Source organism: Vipera berus, assembly GCF_964194415.1.
Source record: "Vipera berus genome assembly, chromosome: Z".
NCBI lineage: Eukaryota > Metazoa > Chordata > Lepidosauria > Squamata > Viperidae > Vipera > Vipera berus.
Genome location: NC_138205.1, coordinates 114,084,961 through 114,097,963, shown reverse-complemented (window position 1 = coordinate 114,097,963; position 13,003 = coordinate 114,084,961).

Here is a 13,003-nt window from a genome sequence, read left to right as displayed (position 1 = left end):
TCTTGATGTCTCACAGCATTCCATCAAGTGGAACGTGGTATAAAAACCATGCTTTAATTATATTTACTAAATTGAAAGGTAGAATTAATTTAATTTAATTTTAATAATTTGATTTCTATACCGCCCTTCTCCCGAAGGACTCAGGGCGGTGAACAGGGCAATACACAATAAAAATCAAGTACAAAAATTAAAAAACCATTAAACATCATGCCCATAAAATCAATACATATTAAGTTAAAAACTAATTATAAAAACCCAACCCAACAACTAATTGATTTAGTTGTTTTGCTTTTCTTAGATGTTAAAAAAATCCTAAGAGCAGGGATGCAATAAACTGCATAATACCACTTGGGTATTATGGCATGCATAATAACATGTCATGCACATGTTAATCAAGAGGAAGTATGGTGGCTATTTTACTGTGATGTTTGGAGATTAGGGACAGTTTCACAAAAGGACTTCAAAGGGCTACTTTGACTGAAATTTAGTCAAGGGGAAGTGACCTTCTGAAACTCCGCCCTTCCTGCTCAAAAAGTTGTTTCTGAGGGAAGCAATCCAAGTTACTTACTTCACAGACCATAAGATTAACCAAAAAAGGCATCTATACCAGGGCAATTCTGTACAAATTCTACTCAAAGATAATCCTCATGAATTCAATTCCTAGGTAAAAATACAGTATTACTGGCTAAAAAGATTAGGACATTTCAAGTTCTGTGGTTGCTGAAGGAAAATGCAAAACTTGGTTTCATTAATATACAAGATTTGAATCAATTGAACTCAAGCAATATTTTACCTCTAGGAAACTGGGTTTCATACTCCATTGTAAATTCTGATTTAAAGTTACCTTTTTGAGGACTTTGATATGGTTTTTGAATCTCTTTTCATCTCTTGTTTTTGTTTCAAAATCCCTAGTTACGTTGCCAGTCATTCCTTCCCCCTTTTTGGTAAGCACAGATTTTTCTTCATCTCTTTTTCCTCCCACCTGCTCTTTTCCTGCACTGGAAGTCAGCGTGACTGAAGATTGTTTCTTCCTTATTTGTACAATGTTGTTCATGGAGAACGTCAGCAGGAATGTGCTTTGGCTGGCAGGCACTCTGAGTTGGCCACTTTGCCTATAGACAGCATTAAAAAAAGAGCTCGAACCAAGTTCTGCATTTGTCTCCTAATGAGTCTGGATTGGAAATGACAAACACAATTCAATCAAGTGTACTTGGAGACAAGATAATTCTTCCTTCCTGTTTTATATTTCATAAAATTATATGTGAATGTCTTTCACAAATGGTGCAAATGTATGCATGTTTATTCAGAGTTATCCTCACTCTTCTCCCTGGAGTTTTCTTTCAGGTAAAATAAACCAACCTACAGCAAAAGACTAAGGGTCAATTTTTATTTTAATTGGGGGAGAACCAAGACAAATAATTTAATATTAGCTTTTTGTCTATCACCATCCCATTTATAATCCTATCAAAATGTTGCAAGGCTTAGGAGTGTTATCTAAGAAACCTACAATCTTTTATATTTCACTTTCCAAGGAAGAGGGGGGATGTTCATACATGAATGCAGAAGAAATCCAATTTCAGAATTCTTTTTCTAATTTCCTAATTCATATCTCAACATGAAGCAGACCAGTTGGTGAGACAACAAAAATAGAGACATGAGATGTAAATAGTCTCCTTCAAGACAAACACCACCCTTAAGAAATTCACAGACAAAGCCATGTATTTAAGGGACAGTGCAAACTGGTTTATTATTGCCATCTTCTCAGACGTTCTTTTAAGTTCTCAGTCTAGCCTACAGCCCAAGTGTTGTCTGAAAGTCTCCCATCCAAGTTCAATTAACTTGATCCTGCTAAGCTTCTAAACCCAAACAAGGTCAGATGGTGCTGCCACCTAGTGAAGTGCAAGGGGAAGAGCATGGATCTAAAAGAATTACTAATACTGCTATGATAGTCCACAAGTCTGCATAGATAATCCTGTTGTACTGATTTCAAGGGGCATCTGCAAAAAAATAAATAAATGAAAACAAGATCAACATATATCATGTTATGATGCAGGCTCTATCCTTTACATGCCTGCACATGATGGTGCAAAGAAGATCCAAAAAACCCAACAACATAGAAAATAGAACAGCAAGGTTGGAAGGTTCCTGGAAGATCTTCTAGTCCAACCACCTGCTCGAGCAAGAGACCTTACACCAGAGCTCCCCAACATTTTGGGCACCAGGGACCGGTGCCATGGAAAAAGCTTTTTCCATGGACCAGAGGGAGTGTGCTTTGTGTACTGCCTGCATCCTGTGTATGAGGCTTTGCTTGTTTGTGTGGACCGGTTGCTGGCATGTTGCTGACCGGTGCCCGTCCATGGATTGGGGGTTGGGGACCCCTGCCTTACACCATTTCACACCATTTCATATATGAGCAATCATATATAAATGGTTGTCCATTTTTTTCTTGAAAATCTCCAGTGATGGAACTCCTCAATTTCAGGAGGCAAGTTGTTTCACTGAGTATGTAGTGCAACTTAATGGGATATTTTATCATCTGTCTCCTGAACACTCCCAGGAGAATCTACTAAATGAATGATTCCTAACCTTGGGAACGTTAAAATGCATTGTAGAAAGAAAAAATCTTTATCGGTGCTGTTCAAGCTGGGAATAAACAAAATGGAGGCTGCTTTAGAAAGAAGGTTTTGGTTTATTGAGCAAAGCCAGACAGAAGCGTGACTCTGGGAAAGCTGATCACATGTTGCTGGGAGTGGTGGGTTTTTATACCTTCTGGGGTTCTTGAGGTTGTTTCCTGTTCCTGTTTGAGGCTTTGTATTTCCTGTGTCATGTACTTTGACCTGAGTCTGAGTGTGCCCTTTTGTTATTGGTGGGTTAATCCTATTATGTCCCCAAAGGTCATGTCTTAAAGAGTTTCGGTGGAGTATGTAGATTTTAGGTCTTTGTCTTCCTAATCTCATAGCTTCTAGCTTCCTGGCCCCAACCTTCCTGAATGGATTATTACATCTGCATTTCTAAAAGCTGGTTTCTGGTGAGTTTTCTGGCTGGGGGAGGGAGGAGTTTCTGCCTTTTAAAGATTTCTCCATTATTTCTTTGGAGAAATATGTTCTGCCTTTTTAATTTTTCCCAAAATATTTATTTCTCTGGCTTCTTCCCATAGTGTGGACCTCAACTCCCAGAATTCCTTAATCAGCAAAGTTGGCTAAGGAATTTTGTAAGCTGAAGTCCACCTCAGAACTGCCAAAGTTGGGAAACACTGTACTAAATCTTTACTAATACCTTCTAGTTTGATGGAATCCCAGAATAACTATCTTTACCTGTATCATTTATGTTAAAAAGTGAACATATTTCAATAACTATTTGCCTTTTCTTTGTTTATGATTAAGCTGTGAATACATTTTGTTGGACTAGCATCCCCCAGACAATCAATTAACTCACATATTTGCATTTATAAAAGCAATTAAAAATGAAATTGTTTCAAGAGGTCTTTGAAGTAGGTAGGGGTGGGGGGAGGGGGGGATTGTTAAAGATAAAATGTACTCTAAAACTTTTCAATAAAAAAAAGAGGTCTTTGAAGTAGAGGAAAATTACTCTCTCGTTCTACAAGCATATTTTTGTTAGCATTGTGTCTAAGTTTTGAAGTTGTTATTTTTGTTGATGCTGTATTGTTTTCTTAAACTGGCCTTTGTCATTGCTATTAAGTCCAGTTTATAAGAAATGGGATGTAAGCCATCTGACTCTGATATCTGATTGGAACACTGTATGAGTCTAGTGAAATTAAATAAATAGATATTGAATTTTCCTTTTGAATAACCAACTGCATTCCTTTATTAAGTCACAGAACTATCTAATATACTAACTCTGTTTTTACTCTGGTTAGTATTTAAGCAAATAATTCTCAACCAGCCAAAAACAATATAGGAATTTTTTTATACTGTGAATTTGAAATTTTCTATACTTTGAATGACAATTCCCAACACATTAATTAATAATCTTTGAAAGTATATGATTTTACATTTAAACAATTCCACCTATACATTTTGCTCAAAAATAGAACTACTTAAGATTATTTTGTTCTTTTTATTCAAAGCCAAGATATGTTTAATCCAAAATATACATGAACTGATAAGAGTATTGTTATTTTCACTGCTCTGCATAATAAAGTAATTTATCTGATTTTTGTTTGAATATATTCCTGTTGCTGATACGTTCCTGCCTTGGAACCACATCAGGAAGTTCTGGAGATCTTGTTACACAGTTCTTAAACCTATTGTTGCTAAGAAAAATAATAACAAGAAAAGATATGACAAGGTTATAATGACATCTCTAATGTCATGCTGTTGTTCACAACATTATTCCACTTAATCCTATCTAGGGTGACCAGAAAAGTTGTAAGTTGCTTGTGGAACTTTCTATTTCAGATTCACATATGGTCCAAGAGTTCTATCAGTCAGAAATGCACTTCCATAATTGTTTGCTTCTGCTAAAGAATGGGAAAGTGTAAGAAGTCTAACCTCAAGCTCAGTGGTGGGATTAAGCCAATTCGCACCAGTTCGGCAGAACCGGTAGCTTTTTTGTTGCCCAGGTCCAGAACGGACCTCCGGAAGTGGCATCCACACAGAGAACAAGTTGTTCACATATTTGAATCCCACCACTGCTCAAGCTATATATTGTGATGGAATTGGAGAACATTTATAATTTATATTAGAATTTAGAGTTCTTTCTTCTTTCCCACTGTTGATCAACATTGTAGAATCCAAACCATAGAATTGTATGAATGCATTGAACATAATATTTGAGTTACATGAGTGCTCTTTTGAGCATCTTCTTGGAACTCTGTGGAATGAATCAGCATCTGCAAAGGATTCATGGTGTCTGTTCATGCTAAAGCCAATAAGGCAGTTCTGTACTACAGGTAATCCTTGACTTAATGTCTGTAATCTTACATTGTACTGGTTGTTGAGTGGTTGGCCTGATTTTGCAAAATTCAAGCAACACCATAGTTGTTAACTAAACACATTGTCCACAATGGGTGTTTTGCTGGAAATAGGAATTAAATACTTATTTCCTGCAAAAAAACATCATAAACCCCAGTCATAGATACTGCTAATTGCCATAAATGTGAACTAGTTGTCAAGTGTCCAAAAAGTGATCACATGACCATGGGAGGCCCTGGCCATCAGAACTTTGAATCTTGGTATTAAGTACCTCTTTGAGGGTCTGCTGTGACTTTAACCTGTCATAAGTCAAGGGATACCTGTAGATTGCTCTGAGAACTGTTTAAGAGAAAAGTATCTTGGCCGGATTTAAGCTGATTATTTTGGGGGGGCTACTCTGTGAGCAGCTGCATAATCTCTTTCCTTAGTTCCAAGGACTGTACTATAATAAAGGAAAAGGCTTCATTTTAGAGCAATGGAGAATTCAAATATATAGACTTAACACTATCTGGAAACATCAGTAAATCACAAATCTCCCAACCTTTAATAGACTATTGTCCCACTACATCATCATTATACTCAGTGAGCCTTTTGTCACTGCTGATTTGAAGTGCTATCCAGACATCCTTCAGTAGCAAAAAACCTACATTGGCTTGAAACTTATTGCCTCCATTGCCAGTCCCAGTCCTGCCTCTTTCCCCACTTATATACTGCAGTGTAATTGTTTGACTTCTTTCCAAGGTAAGGGTGACAGGACCTAAAGGATTTTATGCCTCTTGAAGCTGTCCTTAGATCAGACCTGGGCATTTTACGGCCCATAAGCTACATCCGGCCTGCTGGTGGTCCCAGTCTGGCCTACAGCATTGGTGGGCATTAACTGTGTCATATTTGGGGAGTCTGGAGGCTGGGTGAGAACACAGCTCTTTCATACCACTTCCAGATGATCTCCACAGCCTCTGAAAATTGTATAAAAATGGGGCTGCTTTTAAGAATAGATATTGATGAATGCTGATGTGTGGCCCAAAATGCCGTGGCAGGTCACTTTTGAGATGTGTGTCATAATTGGCCATCACTGGTCTAGTGGTTAAGGTACCTGTCTAGAAACCAGGGGGCTGTGAGTTCTAGTCCTGTCTTAGGTATGAAAGTTGGCTGGGTGACTTTGGGCCAGTCACTCTCTCTCCGCCCAACTTATCTCATAGGGTTGTTGTGTGGAAAACAGACGGAGGAAGAAATATGTATACTTGGTGATATGAAAATGAATAAAGAAAAATAAAGAAAAGCAAGGTCATGAGAACTGCAGAAAGATGTTACTAAGGCATGTTTGGCGTATGGTTAGGTACAACTGGAGAAACAAATTAACATACCAGGGAATTGCTAATAAAGCTGGACTGGATTGTATTGCAACTTTATTATCTAGGTTTTTTTCCTTCCTTTTCTTTTTCCTTTTCTTCCTTTTCCAACAATAACAATAAAGTCAAATGAAAACTGTGATTTCTTGAAAGGCTGACACATCTGGTAGTCTTTCAGCCACTGTTCAGTTTTTGATGATTTTCTGCAAGATATCTGTTTTTGCAGTATAACAAAAGGATTTATCTGTACATACTAAGGGAACACATACACAGAGGCAGCCACACAAACATAAACACCCACACATACCACCCACACAGAAAAGCTGGGAAAAATCAGAATTAAAATCAAGAATTGAATTGAAAATATTGCAAATCTTTTTGCTGATACTTGTTAGTGAGGGAAGATAGTACTTCTTTAAAAATAACCCATAAATTTTGAATTGTTTATGGCAATCGCTTCCACCAGAGAATATTAAGAAATGTGACTTCTTGCTATGAATTAGGAGATAAGTTTTCTTTCATAGTTTTGCTCACTGCCTAAGAAAGCCTGTAATTAGGAATCATATACGTGAATGTGAATGTTACGCTTGCATATCGCACAATCTTGTAAGAACCTCTGTAATACTAGTGTAATGTTGTAAGCTTACTGATGGCTTGCTGTTGCATAGGAAAGCACAAGTACAGCTACATAGTGCAAAGTGCTAGAATAAATAGTAGCGTTGATTCCTAATTCCTCTGAATATTCTGCACCAAACTTAGGGTATGAAGCAGTTGGAGCTATCAGGAAATATCTGTGCATGTCCTACACAATAATACTCTTGAGCTTGATATTTCTGCTAGTCCTCTTAAACATTCCAGCACAATCCTAAGCATATCTATTGGGAATTAAGTTTACTTCATAGAAAGTGTATTTAGGATTCCATCTTTGATGTTCAAAATCCACTGTATTTTCCTTAGTTGATCTTTAAACTGCAGCTTAAAGAAATATCATTGCTCAGTTATACATCCGTTGGAGCTGAATCTATCTGCATAAAAGAAGGCTACTGGTTTTGTTCATCATTATCCAAAGGAAGAATGAATGGCCGCAGACAAGAAGAGCAGGAGAAGTCCACTTGGAGATTTAAATTACCAGTATATTCTGTGCCTGACTCACTTGGGCATGAATGCTAAGCAGGCTTCCAGCTCCCTCTGCTCTGTGTCTGGCTAATAATTATTGTCTAGAGAAATTCAGTCAGAGAAAGTATCATTGTCTCTCCTCCATTTACATTGCCTCTTTATTTAGATTCCATTAAGTAGCCTTCTTATGTTTTTAAAGGATTCTGATTAGAGCCCATTTTAAGCTCACTTAAGATAGGAAGCTTTTTCTAACCCCAAGACAAGAGACTTTCTCTCCCCCCACCAAGCGATTCTACCTTTTGTGCGAGAACAATGGCACGGATTGGCTGCTTGAGTGATTGCCTTGTGGTGAGCGCCCAATGAGGAATGGCAAGGAGGATAAATGGTTCCAGACTTCTAGAGCTGCGGTGGCAGAGAGTAATTATTGCTCCAGACAGATGAATACAGCAGGGTTTCAGCTTTCCTGGCTTTATTTCAGGCTGTCATGATTGCTGGCAAAGGAAGATGCTGATTATAAGTAAACATTAATTATGCCCCTACTATGGTGCTGCTTTAAAGTACTGTTATCTTAACCGGAAAACACCCCATCACTTGGATTTTCCAAGCTGCAATCCCAAGCATTTAAGAAGTGACATTCTTGTGAAGCAAACATGCTCCTTATGCCTTTCTTAAGCTGAACTGAAAATTCAGACCAAGTTTACATGTCCAATAAGCTATGATTCACATGTTGATGAGTAAACTAGAGTTGGCTGATTCCCATTTTAGAGCAAGCAATTAACCAGTATTTAATTTAAGATATTTGATCTCCTTAAGCCTCAAAAGTTAGTTCTTAGCTCTTTCCAAATTGCAAACAAAATTTTATGTTTTAAAATAACAGCCTTCCTCAACTCAATGTTCTCCAGATGCATCATGATATTGTGGGAAGTCAGCTCCCCAGAGAAAGAAATATTAAAAAGGAAAGGGCAGAAAAATATATTTCCTAAAAAGAAATTGAAGAAACAGTAAAGCATGCCCAGTTTTTTTAATAGTCTCAGGTCTCCTTCTCCCCCAAGCAGAAAACCAGTTCTATAGACATGCAAATGTGAGCCATCAAGAAGGTTGGAGCTAGATGCTTAAGAAGACAAAGGCCTAACATCTACATACTCCAGCCCCAGGGAAGCAGGGACTGGGACATACCCACAACAAGCAAGATTCCTAGAAGGGCACACCTAGACTTAGGACAGAATACGTGACACAGGAAGTAGCCTGAAATAGGAACCAGAAATAACTTCAAACAATAGAGTCCAGGGGATATAAAAACCCACTACCCACATATGGTCAGTCCTTTTTCTGTTGGATTTTAATTTCTGTCTAGCTTTCCTCTGTAATAAACTACAACCTTCTTCCCAAAGCAGTTGCCATGTTTATTCCCTGCTTGGATGAACCATGATGAAGACTTTTCTTCTTACAATATAATTCACAATGTCAAGAAGCAATATTGGCTCTCTAAAGGTAGTTATTCCCAATAGACAAACATTATATAAGAGCCGTGGTAGTGCGGTGGTTAGAATGCACTACTGCAGGCTATTTCTGTTGACTGCTGCCGGCTGCCAGCAGTTCGGCAGTTCAGTTCTCAGTAACTCACTGTTGATTCAACCTTCCATCCTTCCAAGGTTGGTAAAATGTGGACCCAGATTGTTGGGGGCAATATGATGACTCTGTAAACCACTCGAGAGGGATGTAAAGCACTGTGAACTGATATATAAGTCTAAGTGTTATTGCTATTGCTATTCATGCATATTCTGTGGTTGCAAATGCCCTGTTCCTCCTCCTCCTCCTCCTCCTCTTGTCAAGTTTTCAGCTTATCCAATACATTGTCTTATTTCATTAATGCCTCCCCATCACTTCTCTATGAATCTCTACAGTGATTTGTATAAAGGAAATGTCTTCAACAGCGGTGGAATGATTTGATAAGGTATAGGTATGTGGGAAAATAAATACATCTTGCTCCTTATCTCAAAATCAGGTTTTTGTTTCTGTTGAAGTCTGAGTTTTGTACCAAGTGGCTGAAATTGCAGGACCATATGTGCCACATCATGAGGAATGCTTAATTGCCTTAAAATTCTCAATACTTTGCATCCCATTCAAATTTCACTTCTCTTTTTAGGACACCGACCCCTAGAGTTGGAAACGACTAGCACGCATGTGTGGGGGAACCTTTACCTTTACCTTATGGTGCTGCTTAAAGTACTGTTATCTTAACAGAAAAACAACCCCATCACTTGATCTCCTTTAAATATCAGACATGACCAAGCCTTATGCGGAAAGAGGACATAAAGTTGTTTCCTAACACAGTTGCGTTAACTACTGATGTTTATTAGGTCTTCTTTTGGTCAGATGCCTGAATGAGAACAGCTGCCCATCCTCCATCACCATGCCTTCTAGCTTCCTTCCTGGAGAAACAATAGCCCTGTGACTCTGGACACATGGGAAAAAAAGCATGTGCCTCTCCTGCTTGTAATGGAGACGTTTGTACTAGCCTCATCTTACTTTTAATGCACAAATACCCTTGGTGCATAGGACAATTCTACACCTACTGCTACAGCCTACAACGTTGCCAGGTTCTGCGTAGCACCACTCAAAATTTGTGAGATGATAACCTATATCATGAGCTAGACATAATGAGCGCCTAGTTCACCCTATCAGAGTGCTCAGTAATTTCATATAATCTTCCACGTACATTTATGCTCCCCTACACACATTAAATGCTCTTGCTCTGCTTAGGTTCTTAGAAACTGTTATGTAATATAATATATATTATATAGTAATAATATATAATATAATATTATACACACACACACACACACACAAACACACGCACATTATCTAGCTTTTCATAATTTTTTCTAGGCTCTGATGTATGGTCTTTGCTTTTTAATTGGCCGTACCTCAGCCTCCTTATGCTGGTCTATGACCACAGTAAAGATTCAGTTTGATTATATATTTGTCTTGGCTGACAGACTGAACATTGTTGAAACTTCCTCAGGTTCTTTTCAGACATGATTACATCTGCTCTCATTCTTGCAAAACCCCAGCATAGGATCTCTAAACCTTTTTGCTGCCCCACCTCCCTTGAGTGTGATCTTAAGGTGCAAACCTTTCCTAAAACTCCAAACACCAAAATGAATAAAAGTAGTCCACTTAAACCATTTATTTAGTGATCATTCAAAGTTACAAAGGCATTTTAAAAAAGGGACTTATGAATTATTTTCACACATATGACCATTGTAGCATTCTCCATGATCCCCAGATCAAAGTTCAAGTGCTTGGCAATTAGCATGTATTAATGACAGTTGTCTTATCCTGGCTTTGTGATCTATTTTTAACTCAGCTGGTTTTCAATACAGTAAGTAAAGGGGAAAACCAGATTTGCTTAACAACCACAGTGATTTGCTTAACAACTGTGGCAAAAAAAGATCATAAAATGGGGCACAACTCAGCTAACAACTGCCTTGCTTAGCAATATAAATTTTGGTTTCAATTAATTTTGGTTTCATAAGTCAAGGACTACCTGGACAAAAGAAGAATGAAAAGAATACAATGAAATGTAGAAAAGTGGATTTACTGTAATAATGCACAACTAAAAGTTCTTCACACTTTCCCTAGACCCTACCTGCACTTCCCCAAGAGAGGTACACTTTACAGTTTGGGAAATCCTGCCCTAGAATATTATTTTAGTATTTATAGTTTCTATTCTTCCTTCAATTGTTGTTTTATTTAATTGTTGAAAATCTCTATAGAATTCAGAGAAGAGCAACACAACTCAGTTAATGAATGTGCTAATTTAAAAAGGATATGGTGTGGTCTAAGGGTCAAAATATACAACCTGTGAAGCTGTTGAGAACAACTCAGGAAGCTAAAGGGATAGGGAGTTTATCAGAAGTTCACTTTCTGATATATGTGCTTTTTGGGAAAGCCATGATCATTATAGTGGTCATTTGAGAATATGCTTTTATCATGTATCTACCAGGAAAGAATGGCTCAATTCTGCTTGCAATTATACTACATAACATAATCCCAGTGACCTCAGAGTGCTCATGACATTAAATTAGTAAGTACTAATGAAGATAAAACTTCAGTGCCTTCTGACATCTCTGCTTTGCAGTGGCAAAAATTCTATTTATTATCTGGCTCTTCCATTGTTCTTGCATTTGCCACTTTTCAGGGGATCGAGAACCAGGCAATTAGGCTGGAGCCATTTTCAAAGGTCAAAACAACCGAAAAATGTAATCCACAAACATGACATTTCTGAATCTTGGTCTTCATGACAAAAATTGGTAGCACAATACAAGTTATTTTTTCCCCATTTCTAAGTCAAGTGCCTAAACACAAAACATTGGTCTCATCTTAGACCAAGTTTAAAGCATTGTTGTCCTATCTGAAATATAGGAGATTTACACTGATATTTCCTAAATTATTAAGAGGCATCTTTGAATATTACGAAATATAGTTGAAAAAAATCCATTTAGGATCCTTCCTTCCTTCCTTCCTTCCTTCCTTCCTTCCTTCCTTCCTTCCTTCCTTCCTTCCTTCCTTCCTTCCTTCCTTCCTTCCTTCCGATGTAAATCAATAATGGCCTTAGTGCTTTTCATGTTAATCAAAGCATTTCATGAAATACTTGAGAAATACATTGCTCATCTCAAGACTAATTATGAACTAATATCTGAAACACAAACACTATATCTGAAACACAAATTGCAATTAATGAAGATAATAATTAAGAAAAAATAACATTGAAAGGACTGAACATTCTGTCTGATCCAACTTATAATACAGCATTTAGAAAAGTTACATTTGCTAACATTTTGTCTTTCATAAAGCTTCTAAAACTGAGCTGCAGTTATTTGGGTTTTTTCTGGGATGAGGCTGCATCTGGCCTGTGAGTGATATGTTAGGTAGGCAGGAATAAGTCAAAAGCTTCATTTGATTTTTATTCTCCAGTTATGATTCTTTTCTTTTTCCCATATTATTAAGGTTGCAATTGGGTAGCATTGTTTAGACATTTCTAGAGGCCAATTTCAAAGACTCTGAACAGCTCTGGAATATCAAGTTGTCCATCTTTCTGAAAATGCAAGAGTTCTATTCCTTTTTATTCATCTTCTTGCCCTAATATGGTAAGTATCATATTATGCTTCTTCTGATTCCCAAGTTTTTCCTTACTAATTTAATTTTTACTTTCAAGATGTATTTCTTACACTATACTGACATCTGCAGGAATTCAATAATAGGTATGGTCAGTGCTTTTTTTGTAAAAGAAAAAGGTGCCGGAACTCACACATGTCATACAACCCACCTTGCCTACCCTACAAGGTTCCATCCAAAAAAGGTGCCGGAACTCCGTTCTGAGCGTTCTATGCGAAAAAAAGCCCTGGGTATGGTTATCACAAAGAAGCTTGTAAGGCTTGACAAATTGTTTCAGGTCACTAGTCTGCTTTCAAGAGGCATGAAAAGTGTGGTTCAATTCCATAAGAATGTTCTATATAATTTAACAGTTAAATTTTACAGTTCAATGTCATATCAGCAAAAACTAATTGCTGGCAAATTGTTCTCATACAAATACATCAA